Below are 24,389 nucleotides of genomic sequence, written 5' to 3' on the forward strand. Positions count from 1 at the left end.
CTGCTGCAAGACTCCTTTCTCAAGCGTTCCCCCAGGGACGTGCAGGCACACCCTTGACCATCGAAGGGCAGGAAACTGTCCCTTCATGTCACAGGCCTCAGCCCACGAGGAGCTCAAGCACAAATGGGCTTCACTGCCTAGATGCTCTCAAGGAGCCTCCTTTGCATGGTCCTGAATTAGAGAAGATCCTGGACATCACGCTGCTTCTGTGATGGAAGAGACTTTTAGGGACTTTGGGTAGAAGGGAATTTATTTTGTATATGGGAGGAATGGGAATAATTAGTGTCTATAGAGGATAGACTATGTTGGTTTTCAGGTTTATGCAAATTCCATGATACTCAAGAAGTAGAGGCAGTTTCCTCCTCGTGAGTATGGCAGGACTTATTGGCTCTTCCTCATGAAGAGAACAAATAAAGAGAGATGGATCAGTGTCACAGAGGCAGGCTTACAGGGGCTGAGATTTCCTGCCTTGTCTCCTCTCCTTGTCACTCTCTGGGGTACCTCACCCAGACACTGTGTGGATAGTCAGCTAAGGTGATATCCACATGATGAGGACACAGGACATTTTTTCAGGAGCCACATGAATGAGCGCTGAGGCAGGTCCTTCCACGCTGATCACAGCCGTTCAGATCCGCCAACACCACTGCAAATAGTGATAGTTTGACTTCTTCTTTTCCTATTTGGATTCCTTGTATGTCTTTCTCTTGTCTTATTGCTCTGGCTAGGACTTCCAGTATTATATTGAAAAGCAGTGGTGAGAGTGGACATCCTTGTCTTGTTCCAGATCTTAATGGAATTGCTTTCAGCTTTTCACCATTGAGAATGATACTGGCTGTTGGCTTGTCATAGATGGCCTTTATGATGTTGAGGTATGTTCCTTGTATCCCAAGAATTTCAAGGGTTTTTATCATGAATGGGTGTTGCACTTTGTCAAAAGCTTTCTCAGCATCTATTGATATTATCATATGGTTTTTATATTTCTTTTTGTTGATGTGTTGGATAACGTTGATTGATTTTCGGATGTTGAACCATCCTTGTGTGCCTGGAATGAATCCTACTTGGTCGTGGTGAATTATCTTATGGATACAGTGTTGGATTCTGATAGCTAAAATTTTATTGAGGATTTTTGCTTCAGTGTTCATTAGGGAGATTGGACTGTAGTTTTCCTTTTTTGTGTTGTCCTTGTTCGGTTTTGGTATTAGTGTAATGTTGGCTTCATAGAACGTGTTTGGGATTGTCCCTTCCTTCTCAATTTTTTGGAAGAGTTTGTGAAGGATAGGCAATAATTCGTCTCTGAATGTTTGGTAGAATTCATTTGTAAATCCGTCAGGTCCTGGGCTTTTGTTTTTGGGGAGGTTTTTGATTACCATTTCAATTTCGCTAATTGTAATTGGTCTGCTTAGGTGTTCTATTTCTTCTTTATCTAGCTTTGGGTGATTGTAGAGTTACAGGAATTTGTCCATCTCCTCTAGATTGTTGAACTTGTTTCCATATAACTGTTCATAGTAGTTACTGATTATTCTTTTGATTTCTGCTGTGTCCGTTGTGATTTCTCCTCTTTCATTTATGATCCTGTTTATTTGTGCTTTCTCCCTTTTTTCCTTTGTGCGCCTGGCTAGGGGTTTGTCTATTTTATTTATTTTTTTGAAGAATCAGCTCTTGGTTTCATTGATATTTTGGATTGTTTTTTTAGTTTCAATTTCATTTCTTTCTGCTTTGGTTTTTATTATTTATTTTCTCCTACTGGTTTTGGGGGGTTTTTTGTTGTTCTTTTTCTAGTTCTTTGAGCTTCAAGATTAGGTTGTTTCTTTGCGTTCTTTCTTGTTTCTTGATGTGAGCCTCTATTGCTATATAATTTCCTCTTATTACTGCTTTTGCTGCATCCCATACATTTAGGAAATTGGTGTCCTCTTTGTCATGCAATTCAAAGAATTTTTTAATTTCTTCTTTGATCTCCTCATTAGTCCAGTGGTCTTCCAGTAGTGTGGTTTTCAATCTCCATGAGGTAGGAGAGTTCCTTGCCTTCTTTTTATGGTTTATTTCTAGTTTGATGCCTTCATGGTCAGAAAAGATGGTTGGTATGATTTCGATCTTGGTGTATCTATTGATGTTTGTCTTGTGTCCCAGTATGTGATCGATCCTAGAGAATGATTGGTGTGCGCTTGAGAAAAATGTGTACTCCATTTTTTGGGGGTTTAGTGTTCTATAGATGTCTGTTAAGCCCAAGCTCTCTAGATCCTTATTTAGAGCTTTAGTGTCTTTACTTATTTTTTGTCTCGTTGATCTATCCATTGTTGATAGTGATGTGTTGAAGTCTCCCACTACGTATGTGTTTTCTCTGATGTCTGTTTTCAAAGATGACAATAGTTGTCTGATATATTTTGGTGCTCCTTCGTTTGGTGAATATATGTTAATGAGTGTTATTTCTTCTTGAAGTATTGTCCCCTTAATCATAATGTAGTGACTATTGGGCTCTCTTTTTATCTTTTTGAGTTTGAAATCTGTTTTATCTGATATAATTATAGCTGTTCCTGCTTTCTTTTTTGGTCCATTTGCTTGTAGGATTGTTTTCCATCCTTTAACTTTGAGTCTATTTTTATCTTTTGTAGCTAAATGTGTTTCCTGGAGATAGCAAAAGGTTGGGTTTTGTTTCTTCATCCAGCCTGCGACTCTATGTCTTTTTATTGAAGAGTTTAGTCCATTTACATTTAGAGTTAATATTGATATGTTAGCATCTGTATTTGCCATTGTGTTTGTCTTTCCTTTGATTTTATTTATTTATTCTTTTAATAACTTTTTTGGGGGGCGTTCTTTTGTTGTTATTCGTCCCTCTGAGGTTCTGGCTTTAGGACTCCTTGTATTATTTTTTGGAGTGGGGGTTTAGTCGTAATGAAATTCCAGAGTTTCTGTTTGTCTGGGAAGGTCCTTATTCTTTCTTCATAGAGGAAGGAGAGCTTTGCGGGATAGAGTATTCTTGGTTGGCATCTGTTTTCTTGGAGTCTGTTGACTATGTCCCTCCACTCTCTCCTTGCCCGTAGTGTTTCTTCAGAGAAGTCTGATGTCAGCCTGATTGGTTTTCCTTTGAATGTTATCTGTTTCTTCCCTCTTGTCAGCTTCATTATTTTTTCCTTGTCTTGGATTCTTGGGAGCTTTACTATTATGTGTCTTGCTGTATTTTTCCTTTTGTCATGGAAGTTTGGTGTTCTTCTTGCTTTTTGTATATCAATTTTCAGCTCCTTCTTCATGTTTGGGAAGTTCTCTTCAATTATCTCCTTGAATATTTTCTCTGTTCCTACATCTCTCTCCTCTCCTTCTGGGATTCCTATAATTCTTATATTTCCTTTCCTCATGGGGTCAGATAGTTCCTGAAGCCTTTCTTCAGTCTTTTTCCTTCATACTTCTCTTTCCTTTTCTGTTTTGTTTCATTTTATTTCTGTGTCTTCAAGAGTAATTATTCGTTCTTCCATTTCATCTATTCTGCTTGCATTGCTTTTCCCAGAGTTCTTTATCTCCTCCATTAATTCTTTGATCTCTTGCATTTCTTTTACTTCCCTCTTTAGGGAACTCAATTTCATTCTTTGGATCATTGATTATTTTTCCCTTATCTTTGTTTTCCTTTATGACTTCTGTCAGTTTTTTAATCACGGCAATTTTAAATTCTCTTTCTGGAAGGCTCAGAAGTTCTTCCAAGTTATTGTCGTTGCAATCTGGGGGGTGGTTTTCTTTTTGTGGTGTGCTTTTTCCTGAGGAGTTGCTGGGTTGTGTGTGGTTTTTCTACTCCCTACTGTCTGTTTTCTAATTTGCTGTATGCATAGGGACACTGTGTTGCTGGTACTGGCCTGCATCTTGGGTCAACTTCTCAGCTCCCCTCTGGCTCCTCTGGGAGCCATCTGCTGTTTTCAAGCAGTCTTTACTGAAGAAAGGTCCCTGTTCTAAAATGCCGATTCGGGGATATGCTCCCCTGCATGCCTGGTCTGCCCCTGCAGGGGGTTCCCGCTCCCCCTCTGGGCTCGGACTGCAGGCCTGAAGGGGCCTGGCATGGGCGAACTTCCCTACTTACCCCTGGCAGCTCAGGGAGACTCTGCTGTTTTCAAGCAGTCTTTACTGAAGAAATGTCCCTGTTCTAAAATGGCGATGTGGGGCACATTCCCTGCAAGCCCGGTCTGCCCAGGATGAGGGTTCCCGCTCCCCCTCTGGGCTGGGACTGCAGGCCAGAGGGGTCTGGAGTGAGCAAACTTCCCAGGTCACCTCTGGCTCCTCCAGGAGCCTTCTGCTCTGTTTTGTTGTCTTTACACTATCCCAGAGCGGTGTCTGCAGGGTCATGACACAGAGTCTGTCAGGAGCCTGGAGCTGTAAAGCGGGACTGACTCTGATCTGCCTGTGAGACTGGGGCCCTGGAGCCCCAGAATCAGCCCCCAGGGCTGTTCCTCCAGGGTGGCACAAGCTTTGCTCTGCCTTCTCTAGGCCCCCTGAGTCTCCCTGTCACCCCAGCATTGGGGAACTGAGGGAGATGTTCTGGTTCAGGAAGGTGGGGTAGGGGGTTCGCATTAACTACTTGACCCCCAGCATCTCTCTTGTCCTTCAGTGATGAGTGTGTGCCTGTCTGTCTTATACTAGCCCTGCAAGGACAAGAAAGGCCCCAAACTTAAGAAGTTTACTGGTCAGTTATAGCACCAACCCCTCTGCAGTCCCACCAGGAAAAAACAGAGACACCCCCCACCCCTAGCCAGGGCCCCATGTCACCCGCACAGACCTTCCCCTCATAGTGTCCCCGATGCTTACTATTCCCTGCCTCATCCTCTGGTCCTCCCCTTTCCATTTCTTTTGGTCCCCAATTACTAAAGTTCCCATTTCCAGGTTTCTTCCTGAAAAGCTTTTTTTCGTTCCATTTTAGATGCTGTTGTCTTTGGAAGGAAATCACTGTGGGGCTCTTGCACTTACAGGTGTTCTGCTATAAGCATTTTCATGCACGCAGGGTTTTTGTGCAAATATAAGTTTTCAAGTTAGTTGGTAACTAGCTGGGGCAGTGATCACTGGGTATATTGTCAGGTTTTTTGGTTTTCAAAGAAACTGTCAAAGATCTTCCCCAGTGACTGTGACATTTCACATTCCTGCCTGCGGGGATGAGGTTCCTGTTGTCCACATGCTGAGCAGCACCTGGTATTATGCAAGATTTGGATTTTTGCCTTCTAATAGTGAAACAGGGGGGTCCCCAGGGAGAGGGGGGGTTCCAGTCTCCTTGTCCCACCCAAGGAAGCATGGAGCTGAGCAGGGAGGAGAAGAGCTGGAGAGGACACTTAAGGGAGGATGAGAAAGATGGAGAGCAGGAGACCTGGAGGCGGCACAAGGAGCAGAGGGATACCTGAAGATGCTGCACTTGCTCCTCGGCCTTGGGCTTGTACCAGGGACTTGGGGGACATGAAAGGAGACCCTTTAACAGACATGGGTGAGAGACCCATGGGGAGGTTAACAGTGCCAGGATTTACCTTGATTTTGATTTTGGTCTTTTCCTTCCAGACTTGTCTGGTCCCTCCTGCGCCTTTCCTATGGGTCCTCACCAGAGGTGCCTTACACTCGGGACAGGCTTTTAGACCTCAGCAGTCCTGTTTTAGGTCAACCCTGTTTGACTGGGCATGTCTCCATGAGGGGACGGGTGCTTGATCTAAACACTTTAATCTTTCTCTTGTCTTTGTTGCATACTAATTGTATTAGAGCTTCCTTCCTAATATTAAGGATCTTACGCACTAGAGTATGTTTTGTCTTGATGTGGGGGATGGCAGAACCTGGAGTGTCCCTCCCCCTGCCCACTAACCACAGGTGAGTGATGGGGGATCATTTTTGTTCTTATCTGTCTTTCCTTAATGACCGATGATACTTAGCATCTATTCATATTCTTGTTTGTCGTCTGTATCAATTCTTGGTGAAGTGTCTGTTAAAGTCTTTTGTCCATTTTTAAAATGAGTTTCCATTCATTTGAAGCACTGTTTTTGTCCTTTTTAAAGTTGAGTTATTTCTTTCTCTGATCATTGAGTTTTAAGGGTTATTTTTTATTTTTTATTTTTTTATTTTTAAATATTTATTTATTTATTTATTTATTTATTTATTTATTTATACAAGCACTGGGTACAATCAGAAGTACAGGAGGGTGAATGAATTCACCAGAGCCAGAGCGGGGAGCAGAGCAGGCAGAAGGACCGAAGTACACTGCTGAGGGGAGCAGCGGGCGGCAGAAGAGGTCTGCATGCCATGTTGGAACCTCCTCCGGTGGCCGGGGAGCTGCTGGGGATCGAACTGGTGCCACAGAGGCCGCAGGCAGCTTCGCAACCCAGCGCTCAACTGCTGCACCACTGCGGAGGCCCTTAAGGGTTATTTTTTTTAATTCTAGATACACATTTCTTATCAGATTCACAATTTGCAAAGGTTTTCTCCCACTCTGTGTCCTGAATCCATATTGATATTGAAGCATAGATATATTGATATTTTTTGAAATGAGAAATGATAAGTAGTGAACTGATTTTGAGCAGATACTGGCTGACTGGGTGTTGGGGGTGGAGGGAATGACTTATCTAAGTGTATCCTTGTGTGTTCTTTAAATGCTCTTGCATGCACAGGAAATAATGTTTTCAAAAGTAAATTATACTAAATTCCTCAACTTATACAACACTTCACAGACCATGTCCAAATCACGTGGTAACACCAGAATGGCATGTGTGTTACAAGTGAGGGGCCCGCACGTCATCCCCTCTCAGAATCCGTGGTCTCCCTTTGGGTTCACTCTGGTGTTGTCCATTCTCAGGGTGTTGTAGAAATGTATGATGACCTGTGTCCATCATGAGAATATCATGCAGAATATTTTCACTGCCCATAATGTCTTCTGTGCTCCAAGGAAGCAAAAGCAAATATAAACCAAAGGGACTGGTGGAGGCTAAGTAAAAATTTGGGAAGGAGGCATCACAAAACAAAACTGGTGCCCTAAGACCAGAACCCTGAGGTGGGGGTAGAAATGATTAATGTGGTCATTAACCAGGCCACAGAAAGATAAAGTATCTGGAGGCACAGTCTGAAGGTGTATATGGAGATTAAATGCCATTAATATGGAGATTAAAGGCCATTGTAAAAAATCACAGGTGCTTTCAAATTGACCTCATCAAAACAAATACAGAAAAAAATCCTGAGGCACCAACCCTAGAAACTTAACAGTGGTTAACAATCCCACAAGGAATGAGCCCCTCCTAAAGAGACGAAAACTGTATCAGCACAGTCTCTACTCTGGCAAGAGGCAGCAGGCCTCCTGCCAACCTCTGCCTCTGAAGGTGTTTGTCTTCGCTGACCTCTCCCTTTGCAAAGCAGCAGAGGCAGCTCCCCTTCCCAAGACTGCCTGCCTGGGACCATGCAGGTGCCTCTTTTAGCAAACCTGTCCCTTTCAGGGCAGCTCTTTCTGCCCACTGTGTTTGCGCAAGTGTCCTTTTCTTCCTTTCCTTTTTTTTCCCCCAAAAGATGTATTTGTTTACGCATACAAGAACTGGGGTACATGCCAGAGGTGCGGGGGGTAAGAGGATTCACCAGAGACAGAGTGGGGAACAGAACAGGCAGACTGACTGAAATACACAGCTGACGGGAGCAGCGGGCAAGGCAGGAGAGGTCTGCTGCACCATATGGGTAGCTCCCTGGCAGGGGATCAAACTCGTGCTGCAGTGTCTGAGGCAGCTTCATAGGTTGTATCTTAACTCCTGCGCCACCAGGGAGGCCCTCCTTCCCTTCCCTTTTTATAATAAACTTACCCTTTTGAATATAACTGAATGTCTCTGTCTCGTGGGGAAACTTTTCTGGGGAAACTCACCTTGTGCTGCTTAAAGGGACACTCTTATGAAACTTTTCCAGAGTTAACCCAGGACTCTGCTCTCTGAACACAACACCTCTCCATACTGACATCAGAACCACATTAAACTAGAAAGCTTCTACGCAGTGAAGGAACTATCATTAAAGTGAGAAGACAGTTTATTGAGTGGGAGAAAATATTTGCAAAGCATCCATCTGAAGAATAGTTGATATCCATGATCTACAAAGGACTCCAAGACAAGAAAACAACCCAATTCCATGGGCAGAGCAGCTAAATATGCACTTCTCCAGAGATGAAGTATAGATGGCAATCAGGCGCATGGATAAGTGTTTATCATCATGTATCATCAGGGAAATGCCAGTTAAAACCACAATGAGATACCATCTGACACCTAAATCAAAAAGACCAGAAACCACACGCATTGCAAAGGTGTGGAGATAAAGTAACTCTGGTACAATGTGGGTGGTGATGGAGACTGGTCCAGCTGCATAAAAAAAGAAGGAAGGTTCCTCAAAATATTCAAAATAGATCTGCACATGGTGCAGTATTCCACCCCTCGGTATTTATCCAGAGAAGGTAAAAACACTAATTCCAAGAGATATATGCCTCTTACGTTCATTGCAGCACTGTTTACAATAACCAACCTATCAATAGATAAGTGGATAAAGACGATGTGATATATACACAGTGGAATACTATAAAGCTGTGAAAAAGATGAAATCTTGAATTGTGACAATATAGATGGATGTGGATGGGATTATGGTAAGTGAAATAAGTCAGAAGGAGAAAATTAAATACTGCATGATTTTGTCCATGTGGAATATATAGAAATATAGAAGGGACAGATGAAACTTACCAAAACAAACATTAGAAACATGACTGAAGAAGTGAGGCTGTGTGTGTAGGAGGGAGGAGTGGTTTGAGGGTAGGAAACAAAGAGGGAAGAGGGCCCAGTGGTCTATAGTGGAGAAGTATGGATGCTTTTACGGCGAGTGTGAAGTGGTAACAAACATTGAAGAACTGTGAACCTGTACCTCTGAACCATATACAGTGTTGTAAACTGATGTTATGGCAATAGAAAATAATACAATAATGAGGGGAAAAAAGAAGCCATCTTAAGCAAAAGCAAAAAAAGTTAATTGTCTTCTCCATCCATCACTGACCTCAGGAGTTTGCCTTCGCCTCCTCACTGTCTTGCAGGACAAAGGGTTGGTTTCCCATAAGGTCAGAGGCAAGAGGTGCAGGGACTCCTGGGGCTGCTCAGACACTGCTGAGTAGAGACACTGCAGAGAGGGCCGCTCTGAGGGGACCAGAGACAGATGATCGGAGTAAACCCCCAGTGCTGAGTGAGGATCTGACTCTCTGTGTGTGTGTGTGTGTAACAGGAGCGACCAGCACACAGCATTAGATAGTGGGGGGACAATTACACATCAAGCCCCAGCATGAATGAATTCAAATCCTGCTGAATCTCACTACCACCGTGATGATGCCATGAGGAGAGGGGATGTTACTATATGCAGCCTGTGGGTCTGTTTGGTTGGATCTGACAGCAGCCTGCACTCTAGGGTGAGACTATCTGACCTTAGGCATCTGGGAACACTGGCAGGTATTTCACTCATGAATACCATGCCAGAATTGTAAACAGACCAATTAGGTTCAAGCTCCCAATAGACCAATCAGATTTGAGTTCTCACCAGTGTCAGTCACGGTTTTTGAGACCATTCAGGGCTATAAAAGGACCAATCTGATTGGAGCTCACCAGGCATCAATCAAACAATTGGGCTTATAAAGGGGCCAATCAGTCTTAAATGCGGGAACCCTAAAGAGGATATAAGGCAGAGCAGAGGCCAGCTTGAGCTACCTGATTAGATGGCTGGAGGTCAGATTCATCAGTACTCCTAGAAAGACCTTCACAGAGAACTGTGCAGACTTGGATGCCTCAATATACCTTTTAAACCTCTGTGGAGACCTTTGCAGAGACCTTATCACTACACCTGCCTCTGGCCCTGCCTCTAACACTGCCTGCAGAGAACATCATCAGGCTGTCCCTCGTGTTTCTAAAGGAGCTGTTTGCGGGTGGTTTATGCCCAGCCTCTTTAAGGCTGTTTGCTGTTGGTACAATGGCATCTCTACAAGCTGTGACACTGGCATCTCTGGCACCATTGCCTGCTGGACCAGTGCTGATCTCTGAGATCTGTGCACCACTTCTGATGCTTTGGCACCATCTCCTGGTGCTATTGCACCTGTCATTGTCCAGTTCAGCATCTGGTGCTGTCTGCTTGGCCTTTGGACAGCTGTTGTTGGCTGCTGCAGTGTCACTGAAGCAGCCCCACCTGGGATCACCTCCGGCTGACACGTAAGTTGGATCCTGGTCCACTTTTTACCTATGTGCCACCAGCTCCATGTTCTCATCAAAAAGCCAGCACCACCTTGTATGAGTAGCACTTGTTTGGACAGCTGAACACTGTGGTAGGATAAGTGGTCATTTGTGGCCTTAGAAACTCCTCTCTTTTTTCCATTCTCTCTTTGTTAATAAGCCCTGTTGTTGTTGCACCCTGATCCTGACTGCTCTCTTGCAATTGTATATGTATGTATATATATATATATGCATGTGTATATATGTGTGTGTATGTATGTGTATATGTGTGTGTCATTTCCACATCAATGGGATTTTTTTTTTACTTTTCCTAATTATTATATTTTGACTCACAGAAGAACCCTATGCATGAGAAGTCTCATATTTTTCCTTTGGGTGATAATTGGTATTCTTAGTATTTGAAAACAATAATGCAGGTAAATTTCTTGGAATTATTTTCTAGAAATTAGATTTGAATTATTTTCTGCTATATCTTAAGAAACTGAAGAGGAAGGATCAGACAATGATTGTGAGGTTCCTGTAGGCACTTTTCCTCACAGCCCGGTTCCCAGGAAAGTCCCCGTGTGTTTCCTCAAGCACCACTGCTGATTCCTCTAAGTGAGCCAAGGAGGAGGGAGACCTGCCCTGTCATGTCTTTCATTCTGGGGCTTAATGCTGGTGAGCAAGCACCCACGCTTGTGTATAAGACAAGAAGGAGACAAAACCCCTGGGCATACTTGAACCTGAGGGTTTCTAGGGCCATTTTTTTTTTTTAAGAACTTGACCTATCCCTAGAAGAGCACAAGAGCAGTGTCTGCTCCTCTGCTGTGAGTCCAAGGTCTAAGTTCCAGTGACGACTGTGGGGCTCTCAGACGGGGCTGGTTCTGTGATTCACCTGGTGGCTTCCTTAGCCCAGCCTGGGCCTGCCTTAGTCCTTGACCCATCCTGTGAGATTGAGTTAGAGGTATAACAGTGTCTTGTTGTGCCAGGTTATGAGGTAACTCATTAGGTTAGTTGGCTCAAGAATTAATTTGTCAGGAATAAATATAATAGATATTTTCTTCTACTGTAAAGCCTTTGTGAGATCAGATTAAAGTGATTTTATCTTGATTGAAGTGATTTTATTGTGAGATTTTATTGAAGTGATTTTATTGTGAGATCAAATTGAAGTGATTTATTTTAAATTCATGGCAAACAACAGTCATGATTGCCCAGGGTTTGTGTCCCAGATCTGTCTCATGGTAAATATGGGAATGTTTCCACTCTCACCTTTTAAATGGGGCTAGTAGAGTCTAGCTTGTCTGCCTCACACAGGTGTTAAAAGAATTAAGCAAAGTTAAAAGCTTTAACCTACAGTTCTATATAAATAAATGAGGTGCGGCCCCCAAGTGGCACAGTGGTTGAGCGCTGGGCTGCGAAGCTGCCTGCAGCCTCTGCAGCACTGATTCCATCCCTGGCCACCGGTGAGAGTCCCACATGGCGTGCAGACCTCTCCCGTCGCGTCCGCTGCTACCCTAAACAGTGTACTTTGTCATTCTGCCTGTTCTGCTCCCCGCTCTGGCTCTGGTGAATTCTCTCACCCTCCTGAGCTTCTGATTATACCCAGTGTGTATAAATAAATAAATAAATATTTTAAAATAAATAAATAAATGAGGTTACACACATTTTTTAATTTAAAAAAGGCAGAAATTGTCAAAATAATTTAAGGAAAAAACCAACTATATACTGCTTACCAGAGATGAACCCTCTGTATAAAGATAAAATAAAAATAAATTGATGGAAAATTATCTGATCTGAAGATAGAAACTGTAATGCAATTTGGAGTGGCTCTATTCATAACAGGGAGAACAGACTTCAAAATGGTATCCATTGCCAGAGTTAAAGAGAGACCCCTCATGAGGATAAAATCAAATAGAATGAGAAAGTTCACAATTGTAGACAGAAAGGAGACCATAGATGCCTGGGCAGGGATAGTGAGAGAGGACAAGTACACAGGTGCAGGAGGAGAACTTTTAGGGTGTGGGGGCTGTGCTGTCTGTGCTATATGGTAGGAATCCCATGATCCTAACAATTACTGACATCCATCTGACTGCCCATCTGAAATGGGTGAATGTTATTCCATCTAAAGGTCTTCAGAAATATAAGAAGTAGGGAGAAAGAAGACAAAGACTCTTGCAGATAATTAAAAACAATTCATTGCTGGGCCTTCCTGGTGGCACAAGGGATTAAGACACAACCTATGAAGCTCTCTGAAGCCACTGCAACATGAGTTTGATCCCCGGCCAGGAAGATACCCACATGGCGCAGCAGACCTCCCCTGACTCGCCCACTGCTCCCCTCAGCAATGTATTTCAGTCAGTGTGCCTGTTCTGTACCCCACTCTGTCTCTAGTTAATCCTCTTACCCACCCCATACCTCTGGCCTGTATCACAGTTCTTGTATGAATAAATAACTCTCGGGAAAAAACCCATCTCATTGCTACTCATTCTGTCCTAAGGAATTTTAAAGGGTGTCTTCCAGGCTGAAGGGAAATGACACTAGATTATAACTCACACATTTATAGCACTAACTTACAACAAAGGTAAACATAATACTCTGTTTATGTAGCTTTGTCTTAATTTATTTAAAATACATGATTGTTTAAAGTATGTTATGCATTATACAGTTTTATTGGGCTTATAATTATTTTTGATATAATATGTATGACAGTAGTAGCATGAAGTTGGTTAAATGAAGATCTATTGCTGCAAGTTTTCTATATTTAACTGGATGTAGTTCAATAAAGTAGATTGTGGAAAATTAAAGATGTAGATTTAAATCCTTACCACAATAAAAAGTATTGAAACAAATAAATCTAAAAGTTGCTTGAAGAATTAAATCACACATGAAAAATATTTTCTTGAGTCAAATTAAGGTAGAAAAAAGAGGAAATAGGATAAAAAGGGTATGAGAATTCAAAAATAAGTGTCAAAATGATAAAATCATATCATGATTTTTGATATGATTTTTGATATGGCCATGATTTGATTGATATGGCCATGATTTGATTGATATGGCCATGTTTTTTGATATGGCCATGATTTTTGATATTCCAATTTTGATTGGAATTTTAATTTTTATTTAGTATGATTTTTGATATGGCCATAAAAATTAAAATTCCATTAAAAATTAAAATTCCAATCAAAATTCTGAGATCAGATTGGATAATATGGCAGACTTGTATTCTGTGTATGGTAGAAAGACTTTCAATGTGAATAAAAATAGGTTGAACGTTAAATGGTGAAAGATATGCCAAGTAAATCGACAGGATTATGAAACTGGAAAGCTTGTTTTATGAAGCAAACTAGACTTTAGGACAAGAAGTGTTGCTAGAAAAAAAAAGGACTTTTTAGGAAAAATACTAGGTCAATATATAAAAAGACAAGAGAAACAAATGTATAAATGCCTAATTACAGAGCTCCATGTTAGATGAAACATGAAGTGGCTAAAATGAAAATATATACAAATTAAAAATTACATTGACAGATTAATACTTCCCTCTCACTGACAAAACAGGAACACATAAAATAAATATGAAACAAGAAGACTGAACCATATGATGAGCCACCTTGACCTAATGGCCATGTAGTGAGCGCCACACCCACCATGAACAGAATAAGCAAACTTTTTAAGTATAAACAGAATATTCACAAGAATAGACCATGGGTTGGTCCTAAAACTTGTCTCGGTAAATTTAAAGGGATTTAAATATTCTCTGTCACAGTGACATTAAATCAGAAACCCATAACATAAAGACATGTGGAAAGTCTCCCAGTATTAGCCAACATATTTCCAACTCATGGATTATCATAACTTAAACACACAATTCAACAATAGAAAAACAAATACACTATTAATAAATGGGCAGTAGATATGAATCATGTCAGTAGTAAATTACATACTGGAGGAAGAGCCTTTATCCCTGGAGTCAGCAGCTGGAACGAGTGACAGGGACTCTGGGGTCAAGGTATTATCCTAGGAGACTGAGGCACCTGCTATGTTTGTTGGGCCTGGTCCTGGCAACCAGCTGTTATGGCCAGGGGATCTTCTCCTCCCTGATCTAAAGTCTATGGTTATTAATGGAGAAGCCATCTTGGCAGCATGTATTTGGGCAAACAATTCAATCAGAACCTACTCTGGATGGGGCTTCCCATTGTGTGCACAGCCCTGTCCTGGGAGCCCCAAGGAGACCATATGGTTCCTGACCTCTGTCAGCCTCGTGGCCACACGGGGGCACAGTGACCGCTTTCCTAGTCTGGTAGTCAGGGGAGAGGCTGGGTGTGTGTGCCTCAGGCTGAGAGGGTGAGCTGGGGCTGAGCATCACTGGGGGGACTGGGAGAGATGCCCTGTGAGCAGCCCTGGCACCAGGCTGAGGTGGGGGGAGTGGGGGAGAGGAGAGGAGGCTCTGGAGCTGCCCCGTGTCTGAGGCACCATCTTCTCTCCCCACAGCCTCTCTCTGCAGCCCCTTGACGACCACACCCTGGAGACTGCAAAGCAGATGATTTTCACTTCCATCCCCTGTGCATTTTTTAATGCTATTTTTAAATTTAAAAAAATTTTGAAGTAATACTGATTTATGGTAACATTGATTTACGATTTATGTAGGGAACAGGTTCTCATCTATTCAAAGGTAGTGACCATACCACCGCCTCCACCATAGAGTCCTTCACCAGATCCATTGTGCCCCCCACACTCTGCTCTCCCCCTCCTTCCCCCTCTAGTAGCCTCATTTCTACAGTCATATGTCCAGGGTTAATTTTTTTTTCTGACTCCCCTTTTTTTGGTTTCTCATATTCTGCATATGAGTGAAATCTTCAGATACGTTTTTTTTTTCCTTCTGACTTATTTCACTTTAGCCAATCCCCTCCAGTTCCATCCACAGTGTTGTAAATGGATTTTATCCCTTTTTATAGCTGAGTAATATTCCATTGAGTATGTATGTACATCTTTCCCCACTTCTCTGTTACTGGGCACTTAGGTTGCTTCCATGACTCGGCTACTGTACAGCGTGCTGCAGTGAGCACAGCAGTGCATGTCTCCCTGCAAGGTAGTGTTTTGCATTCTTTAGATAATACCAAAGACTGGAATTGCTGAATTATATGCTCTATCATTTTTATGTTTCTTTTTAAAGATTTATTTGCTTATATATTTATTTAGATACAAGAACTGGGGTATAAGCCAGAGGTACAGGGGTGAAAGGATTCACCAGAGACAGAGTGGGGAGCAGAACAGGTGGATCTACTGAAATACACTATTGAGGGGAGCAGCTGGGAGACAGGACAGGTCTGCTGTGCCATGTGGGTCAGCTCCCTGGTCAGGGATCTAACTCAGGCCACAGTGGCTGGTGATAGCTTGATAGTGCAAAGAATTTAACCCCTGTGCCACCAGGGAGGTCCCATTTTTGTCTTTTGAGAAATCTCAACATTATTTTCTGTGGGGCCTGGAACAGTCTCCATTCCTGAGGGCTATTTTTAAAAAACAAACATTATTTTAGGATAGTTTGCATTTTGTAGAAAACTTGTGAAGTTCATGTAATTTTTGTAATTTCTATACTCATATCTTCTGTTGTTAACATTTTTTATCACTGTTTTATTATTTGTATGGCCAATGAAGTCATATTGACATATTATTAACCTGCGCGCTTGATTTGGATGTCATTAGTTTATTTTTCTGTTCCAGGCTTCTGTCCTGATACTACACTAAGTAAAGTCCTAATCATGTCTCCTAAGGCAGCTCTGGCTGAGTCAGTCTTTCAGACTTTCCTTGGTTTTGATGGCCTTCACATTTAGGGGAGCACTGCTCAGGGTATTGTAGGAGGCCCCTCAATGTGTGTTTGGTTGACTGGAGCGATGGGTTTGTGGAAGATCAGAGATGAAATGCCACTCTCAACACAGGAAGGGAAAATAAACCACACTTGTTCTTAACTGATGATGTGCACCTTCCCCACCTGGGGTTAAGGCTGCTCCTCCCACTTTCTCCCTGTGAAGGTCTTTCTTGTGTATGTCCCTTTCCAGGCTTTAGAAGGAAGTCACAATGTGCTGCCCATATTTCAGGAATGTTGTTCTATAAACATTTATGTGCAGGTTTTGTGTAAACAAAAGTTTTCAAGTGAGTTGGGTAAATACCCAGGAGAATGATCAGCAGGTTTTATGGTAAGTCTGTGTTTAGCTTCATAAGATACTGCCAGATCTCTTCCATAGTGGCTGCACTATTTGTATTCCTGCCAGCAGTGACTAGGGGTCTGCAGTGCAAGCAGGCACAGGGCAGGTTCACTGTGGTTTCAGGCAGACAGATAAAGAGAGTCCTAGAGCCCAAGGTGCTCTTCCAGGAAACCATACAGGAAAGATGACAGGCAAGGAAGCAGCCATGGGCTAGACAAAGAGTCTGGGAGGCTGGAGGCAGGGAGGCAACCATATTTCCCAGGCCCCAATGACTGTTTTTTGCTCTTTCTCTGGCATTCTCAGTCTCCTGCAGTCGTGTGGTCTTACCTCTTCTGTACTCACAAGGCTGCTGAGTGGGCCTCCTCCTGTCTGCTTATATCCTAGCCTCTAGACTCAGGTGTGCACACTTACTCATGAGCGCACCCATGTTCTTTGGGCCTAGGTGTCCACAATCATGTACAAGTGCCCTTCACCCACGTTCCCAGCACCCGTTGTATAGGTCGTAGGTGGTAGCCACACAGGCTAACGACATAAAAATGCTTGATTAACTCATTTACCCTACAGAGTCTCACTTGCTCCTCATCCTGGTCAGCACCTGGTGCACAGTGTCCCTCTTATCTGAGGCTTCACTTTCCAAGATTTGTTTCCCACAATCATCCAGAATCTAAAACTTTTATGTATGATGAGATATTTGGAAAGAGATCACACTCACATAACTTTTATACAGTGTATTACTATAATTGTTTTTTTTCCCCAAATACATATACATAATTTTAAAAGTCCAATACTTGTACAGAGCTTGTTGTGAAGACAGTGGTCCCCAATCTTCCATGTTCCCCATTTCTTAAATCTCAGAGACAAGCTGTTTTACTTCTTATTTATTTATTTGTTTGTTTATTTGTTTGTTTGTTGTTTATACACGCACTGGGTACAGTCAGAAGCGCGGGAGGGCGAGAGAATTCACCAGAGCCAGAGCGGGGAGCAGAGCACGCAGAAGGACCGAAGCACACTGCTGAGGGGAGCAGCGGGTGGCAGGAGAGGTCTGCGTGCCATGTGGGACCCCAATCCGGTAGCCAGGGAGCAGCGGGGATCGAACCAGCGCCACAGAGGCCGCAGGCAGCTTCGCAACCCAGCGCTCAACCGCTGCACCACCGGGGAGGCCCTGTTTTACTTCTTTTAGCTCATTTTCTACTTGTTACTTTTCTGACTCCAAATACCATCTACCAGGACTCTTGAGTTTTATGTCTCATCTTAGTGAACTGACTCCTCTTTCACACAATCTTGTTCTCCCACCATAGTAACATTATAATGTTGATTAGCTCAGTGCAGTGTTTGCATTATTTTTTTAACATCTTGTAATTTAATTTCTACTACAAAAATGTCCCATCATTTAAACAAAACTGAAATTCTCATGGGTGAGGAGAAAAGAACAGTGAAGAGACACCAAGATGGTGGGGATGAAAGAATTCATCACCGACAGCATGTGTAGCAGCAGGAAGGCACAGAGCAGGATCTCTATGACTGGGCATACCGATGAAGGAGGAGTCCTGGAGCCCTCAATAGCTTTTGCAGGTTTTTATTGGGATTTACCAGGTACATGCAGGCCTCCCAGCCCCCAGCATGTCTTCAGTCTTTCTGTGCTCTCCGGTGTTCTCTGGTGGCCTTGTTCTCATGCTTGTTCTCCGCTTTTGGTCTGCTGTTCCCCTGGCATCCCCGTGACATTGCACCTATAAGGCCAGTCTCTTGGCCCAGGTTTACCCACCTATGCATGCCCGCACCCCACTCCAGGTGCCCACCATCAGGCATGCGTTCAAGACTGCAGGATTTATCATTAATCCTAATGTCAGGAAGGCAGAAAAGCCTAATACTCATTTACCCCACAATTGACCCCCTCATTGTTTTCTGCCATACAGTCTATATAAGAATACAACTGCACAAATAAGTCCAGGCAGAGCACCAACCTAGTGGCAAAAGACAAAATTATTGGCACCAGCAAATGATCCACCACATCTGCTGCTGCAGAACTGTTCATACAAGGGGGGATCCACTCAGGCATCTGCCGTCACACACCAGGAGCCGTCAGGCTTCCTGGCCTTCTCTGGCTGTGGTCCGGGCTACAAGCCACATACCTCATCCACCTCCAGGATGCGCTCACTCTTGGATTGGCGATTCTGTCTTCTTTGAGGGTAATTGCCCAACCCTCAGGGTTTCTGTCTGCGGTCACTCCAACACTCTGCTTTCATAGCCACCAATGCAACACGCAGACCCCTGCACTCAGGCCAACCCTTTGTCTAAGCACATGGGTCGGGGATCCGTGGATACAAGCTCCACATGCAGCCTCTCTTGGGTCCCCTCTTTGGCTGTGGGCTCCACCACAGCCACGTACCCCACCTGTCCCCCACCTGTCCCCCAAGGACAGGCTCCTCAGCTCCTCACCCTCACTCAACAATAAACAGAGCACCACCCACAGGTGATTTTAAGAGACTCACTGTCCTTCTTTAGCATACTTAGGCTACTTAACAGACACTCAGGGCTTCCCAATATCAGCAGGAGCTTTTGCCTTTCTAAGTTGGCTTTTTGATACATCTCCTCTGCTTGGCTACAGAGAACTTGGAGAGGGCTTCCTCCCTCAGCCAATCTTGGGCTCATCTCATGCCTGCCCCTTCCTCTATCCTGGCCATTGCCTCTCTTGGCTGTGGCCCTAAGATTGCTGGGCAGTACACAGGCTGCTTTTGGCCACTGAGGCCCACCTGGCCATCCCTTGATTTTATATCCTGGGGTTTACAAATGATACCATCCACCCCTGGGGTCCCAAAAACATAAAATTAACCTGCCAACGTTCCTCCTCCTTCTGGCGGGATTGTCAGTCCAAGTCCATTAGTCCAAGTCCATAGGCTTCTTCCTGTGTCAGCATTGGGTGAGCTCCTATGATTCTTCTGCCTCAGGGGTCATGGGCGGATCCTCTCAGGCCATCTCCTCCTCTAAGCGAGGTCTTGTTCTGCAGCTCCCGGACCTTGTCCACCTCCTGTGCTCCTGTAGCACAGAAGTTTGTAGCTCTTCCGGGTTCTCCTGGACTTTGGTCATCACCAGGGCTGCCATAGCACCTCCAGTATTGTGAGTCTCACGGTCTTTGTAGGGCTCCAAACCCATCTGCATTGTATCATCCTACTAACTACACCAATTGTAGCAGCAGGAAGGCACAGAGCAGATGAGTGAAGGAGGAGTCCTAGAGCCTCAATGGTTTTTGCAGGCTTTTATTGGGTACATGGCAGGCAGGGGTGCCAGGGGGCCCGGAGGCTGGCAGGCCTCCCAGTCCCCAGGAAATCTTCATTCTTTCTGGGCCTCCAGCATTCTCTCATGGCCTTGTTCTCTTGCTTGTTCTCCTCTTCTGCTCTGCTGTTCCTCTGGCATCCCCATGCCGCCACCCTTATAAGCCCAGTCTCTCAGCCCAGGTGTAACCACCTATGCATGCCTGATGGCGAACACCTGGAGTAAGGTGTGGGCATGCATCAGGCATTCATTCAGGACTACAGGATTCATCATTAATCCTAATGGCGGGAAGGCAGAAAAGCCCAATATTTACCCTAAAGAATGGAAAGTAGAAAAGGTGGATTTATTGAATTACTGAGGGGAAACAGGAATGAGAGGAGAAATTTTTCCTCAGGTCACTGAAAAAAAAGTTCGGCTCTTTTTTGTGCTCTGAGTTTGTAGGCTCTCTCTCTAAGATTTAAGACACAGACCTGAGCTAGCTGCTGTCTGCTAGTGTCAGGCCCTAATTAGATCTTCTTTGCTTTAGATTGTGTTTAGTGGCCACCTGGGCTTTATGGTCCTGTCTATATAGCAATCAGGTGATTCCATGCCTGCCAAGGTTTTTAACAGTCTGGTTTCCATAGTAACTTCAGTTCTCCAGTCTGTATAAAAGTTCTTATCCCTGCCTACCAGGTGCCAAAAAGACAGATTTTTACCCTATAAACTACAACAATATCTCTCAGGAGACAGAGGAAGAAAGCATTTTCAGACCAGAAGGGAGTAAACAACATTGTCAGCTATTGTTAACAATGTGAAAGAGCAAAGTGTTGACTGGAATGAGGACTCAAGATTGGTGGTGACCCAGCATTGTCAGCCTTCCACAGGCAGGTTCTGCACCTGAGACTAGAGGTGATGGGCAGCACAAGAGGGAGTAGGTGGGGAGGGAGCAGGGATGTGGACAGAGACCACCCTGTCCAGGATGAAGAGCTGTGGGGTCCTGGACAAGGAGGCTCAGGAAAGCAGGGAGCATCTCCTCAAGCCTGAGAGAATGAATTTGGAGACAAAGTAAGCTCAGTATATATAAATCTCTTCTGCTACAATCCAAAATAAAATACTATCTTCCAAGAAAAACAATTTGTAAGGGGTTAAATAGACTCATTTTTTAGGCAATACCATCTTTATTTGAAGGAATGAATGACAAAGATTTAGTTAACTTGTGGGCACTTTCTAGAAATTAAATGTGAGTCTGTCTCTTTAAGAAAATCTACTGACAGTTGACAACTGATAGTAATTAATTGCCTTGATAAAATGTACACTCTAAGGGAAAACAAGGTATTAGAAAATTGTGTCCCATCCACTATAAGCTTGACAACTTCCTGTATCAACTAATTTTTCATTTGGGATGTTTGGAATATAAAACAATATAATTTTTAATATTTGATTCTAGAATAATAAACACAATGATCATATAACCTAGTGAAACAATGCTGTAGGGTAAGTGAAAAAAATATCAGGCTTTTCTGCCCTCCCGCCATCAGGATAGATGATGGATCCCTGCGGATCCATCCTGAATGCATTCCTCCTGAATGCATGCCTGATGGCGGGCACCTGGAGTAGGGTGTGGGCATGAGCAAGTGGGTAGACCTGGGCTGAGAGACTGGGATTATAAGGGCAGCGTCACGGGGACACCAGCAGAGAAACATGAGAAGAAAAGAAGCAAGACCACGAGAGCAGAGAAGCAGAGACCGCCAGAGAACACCAGAGAGCCCAAAAAGAGTGAAGACTTGCTAGGGGCTGGGAGGCCTGCCAGCCTCCCGGTCCCCCAGCACCTCTGCCTGCCTGTAGGGTAAATAAAAAGCATCAGGCTTTTCTGCCCTCCCACCATTAGTATTGATGATGGATCCTTGCAGTCCTAAATGCATGCCTGATGGCAGGCACCTGGAGTAGGGTGTGGGCATATGTAGATGGGATTCACCTGGGCTAAGACTGGGCTTTTAAGGGCAGCATCGTGGGGAACAAGGAGAGCAGAGAGAAAAACCATGAGAAGAAGAACTGTGAGAAAACACTGGAGAGCCCAGACAGAGTGAAAACTTGCTGGGGGCTGGGATGCCTGCCAGCTTCCTGGCCCCCCAGCACCCCTGCCTGCTGTGTACCTGGTAAATCCCAATAAAAGCCTGAAAAGCCACTGAGGGCTCCAGGACTCATTCTCCTTTACCCCATCTGCTCGGGTCATAAAGAACCTGCTCCATTCCTTCCTGCCCCTTTCAAATGCATTACTTTAAAAAATCATATTAGTTCAAGATCCATTAATAAGTAAAGTGAAGTCTATGGAATTAATGTAACAAAATATAAAACATTCAGTGGTAGTGTTACAGGACAGGGAGAGGGGCAGCCCAGACCGCACAAACCTGCCTGTTCTAAATAGGTTCTGCCATCTGCCACAAAACATAGGCGACTTTAATGAAAAGGAACTTTAATACAATTAGTAAACAATACAGGAAAGGCAAAGAATATATTTTCTAAATCAAGCACCCAAAGTTACCTGTGCCCTTGTGGGTAAAAGTCCACCCAAGCAGGATTGGCCCAGAGCAAGGCCCCAAAGCCTGCCACAAGTCTAAAGCATCTTCCAGTGGGGACCCACAGAAAAGGATCAGAAACAACCAGACAAGTCTGGGAGGAAAAGAGCAAAATCAAACTCCGGACAAAAACTGCCATTGTCACCTCCCCACGGGTCTCTCACCCACATCTGTGTCACAACAGAAGGACTCCTCCAGGTCTCCTTCTGGCTCCATCCTGCTTCCTTCCTTCCTCAGCCTCTTCTGCAGCTCATTTTCTCCCTGCTTAGCTCCACCCTCCCTTGGGTGGGGCAGGAAACCCAGAACCCCCACCTTTCCTGGGAACCACCCTGTTAGAGTAGTGTTTCAGGCTTCTCTTTGCAAATAACATGAAAAACTACCACTTGTACAGTTTCAATTTATTACTAAAGTTGTAAAATGTTGAATACTCACAATCATCCTAAAGGATTATAAAATGCTATTCCCACATATTTCTTTAAGGCTGTATATTTTTTCATTGACTGTAGTGCCTGCAAGGCACAGAGCAGGTTTTCTGTGATTAGGGCAGACCAATGGATAAAGGAGAGTCCTGGAGCCCTCAGTGGCTTTTCAGGCTTTTATTGAGCTTTTTACAGCATTTGATCATTTCTAGTGCGGCAACCAGGTAAGGGGGGTGGGGTGGGCAGGAGCTGGCAGGCCTCCCAGTCCCAGGCAAATCTTCACTCTTTCTGTGCTCTCTGACATTCTCTAGTGATCTCTACAGCACTCTACCTCAAGGTATCCTGCCCCTCCTCCTCTGCTCTCTCTGCTGCTGCTGGTGTCCCAGTGAGGCCACCCTTATATGCCCAGTTCTCAGCCCAGGTGCACCCACTCACGCATGCCCACAGCACGCTCCAGGTGCCACCCTCAGGTATGCATGTAAGCCCACAGGTGTCGATTAATGATGCTAATGGCAGTAGGGCAGAAAAACCTGACAATTTCCATTTACCCTACATTGACCAACCAAAACAAGACTAAATGCAGAAGAAAATATGACAATTCAATGTCTAATGAGACAGAGAAGACACTTGCAAAAAATTAAAGTAATAGGTCCACTTTCTGACGACCGTTATTCTCAGAGATGTTTTTCTTTAAAACACTTTGTTAATATGCAACGGATTATTAATATTCTAAATGAAATAAAACATGTTTAAAATGATTTTATTCCTTATATGGTAAAGATTGATAGTTACATCCGCATAGCATTATACTTGGAGGCCTGTAGTGCCAACAAGGTACAGAGCAGGTTCTCTATGAATCCCTGCAGACTCGCAAAGGAGAGTCCTGGAGCCCTGGGCAGCTTTCTTAGGCTTTTAATGATCTTTCTGCACCACTGGTAGTGAGGCAGCCAGATGCAGGCCAGGCAGGGGGGCAAAGCCAGGGGCAGGAGGTTGGCAGGTCTCTGGCAAATGTTTACTCTTTCTGTGCTCTCTGGCATTCTCTCCTGGTCTTTTTGCTGGTCTCCACTGCCACCCCCTCCCTCCCCTGGCCCTGCCCCATGCTCTGCCGCTGCCCTAATGTGCTCCCTCTCTCGGCTCAGGCGCGCCCACAGCACCTCCAGATGCCGCCATCAGGCGCAGGTAAGACCACAGGTGTTCATCATTGATGCTAATGGCAAGAGGGCCGAAAAAACCTGATCGCTTCCACTTACCCTGCAGGGTTCTTTGACTTTGTAAGGCTGTGCGTGCAGAGATCCTGAAACGAAAATGTTTGAGAATCAGTGACCCAGAACCAGGGACAGACAAAGGTCTTGGTGCAGAAGAGGAGGAGGGGGCGGAGCAAAGTCCCAGGTCCAGGGTGAGGCTCTCAGGTCTAAGTCCTGGGGCCCCGTCTGGGGCGCATAAGACTGCTGTTGGGGACTCTCCACCTCCCCAGTTTCATTCTCCCTCCACAACCAGTGTCGGGTGTTACTTCCTGGGTACTGGTGAGTCACCCCAGTTCTCTCTCCCCATTGCCTGGAGGTCTCCAGAGCAGCCAATCAGCAGCCCCGCGGCCCCGGTTACACAGTCAACACTCGCCAGCCCGGACACCCAGCGTTTCTGGCCGAGTAGGTGAGGGCCATGGGGCCCGCGCCCCTCCTGCTACTGCTCTTGGGGGCCCTGGCCCCGGGGGAGACCTGGGCAGGTGAGTGCGGGTTGGGAGGGAACCCG

At 44.4% G+C, this 24,389-nt stretch overlaps 1 protein-coding gene and 1 pseudogene across 2 annotated transcripts in view; both read left to right on the forward strand.

Moving 5' to 3' along the window:
* The window catches only part of LOC311188227 (patr class I histocompatibility antigen, A-2 alpha chain-like), a gene marked incomplete at both ends in the record, with an annotated part of 424,961 nt that overhangs the window by 32,622 nt on the left and 367,950 nt on the right, over positions 1-24,389 (forward strand). The window lies entirely within an intron of this gene.
* LOC311167628 (patr class I histocompatibility antigen, A-126 alpha chain-like) overlaps positions 24,300-24,389 on the forward strand; it is a 41,544-nt pseudogene continuing 41,454 nt past the window's right edge. The window contains exon 1 of the transcript in view: positions 24,300-24,363. The product of the transcript in view is annotated as a patr class I histocompatibility antigen, A-126 alpha chain-like (transcript). The remainder of the gene's footprint in view (positions 24,364-24,389) is intronic.

Source organism: Talpa europaea (assembly GCF_964194135.1).
Source record: "Talpa europaea genome assembly, chromosome: 2".
In the NCBI taxonomy this organism is placed as follows: Eukaryota; Metazoa; Chordata; class Mammalia; order Eulipotyphla; family Talpidae; genus Talpa; species Talpa europaea.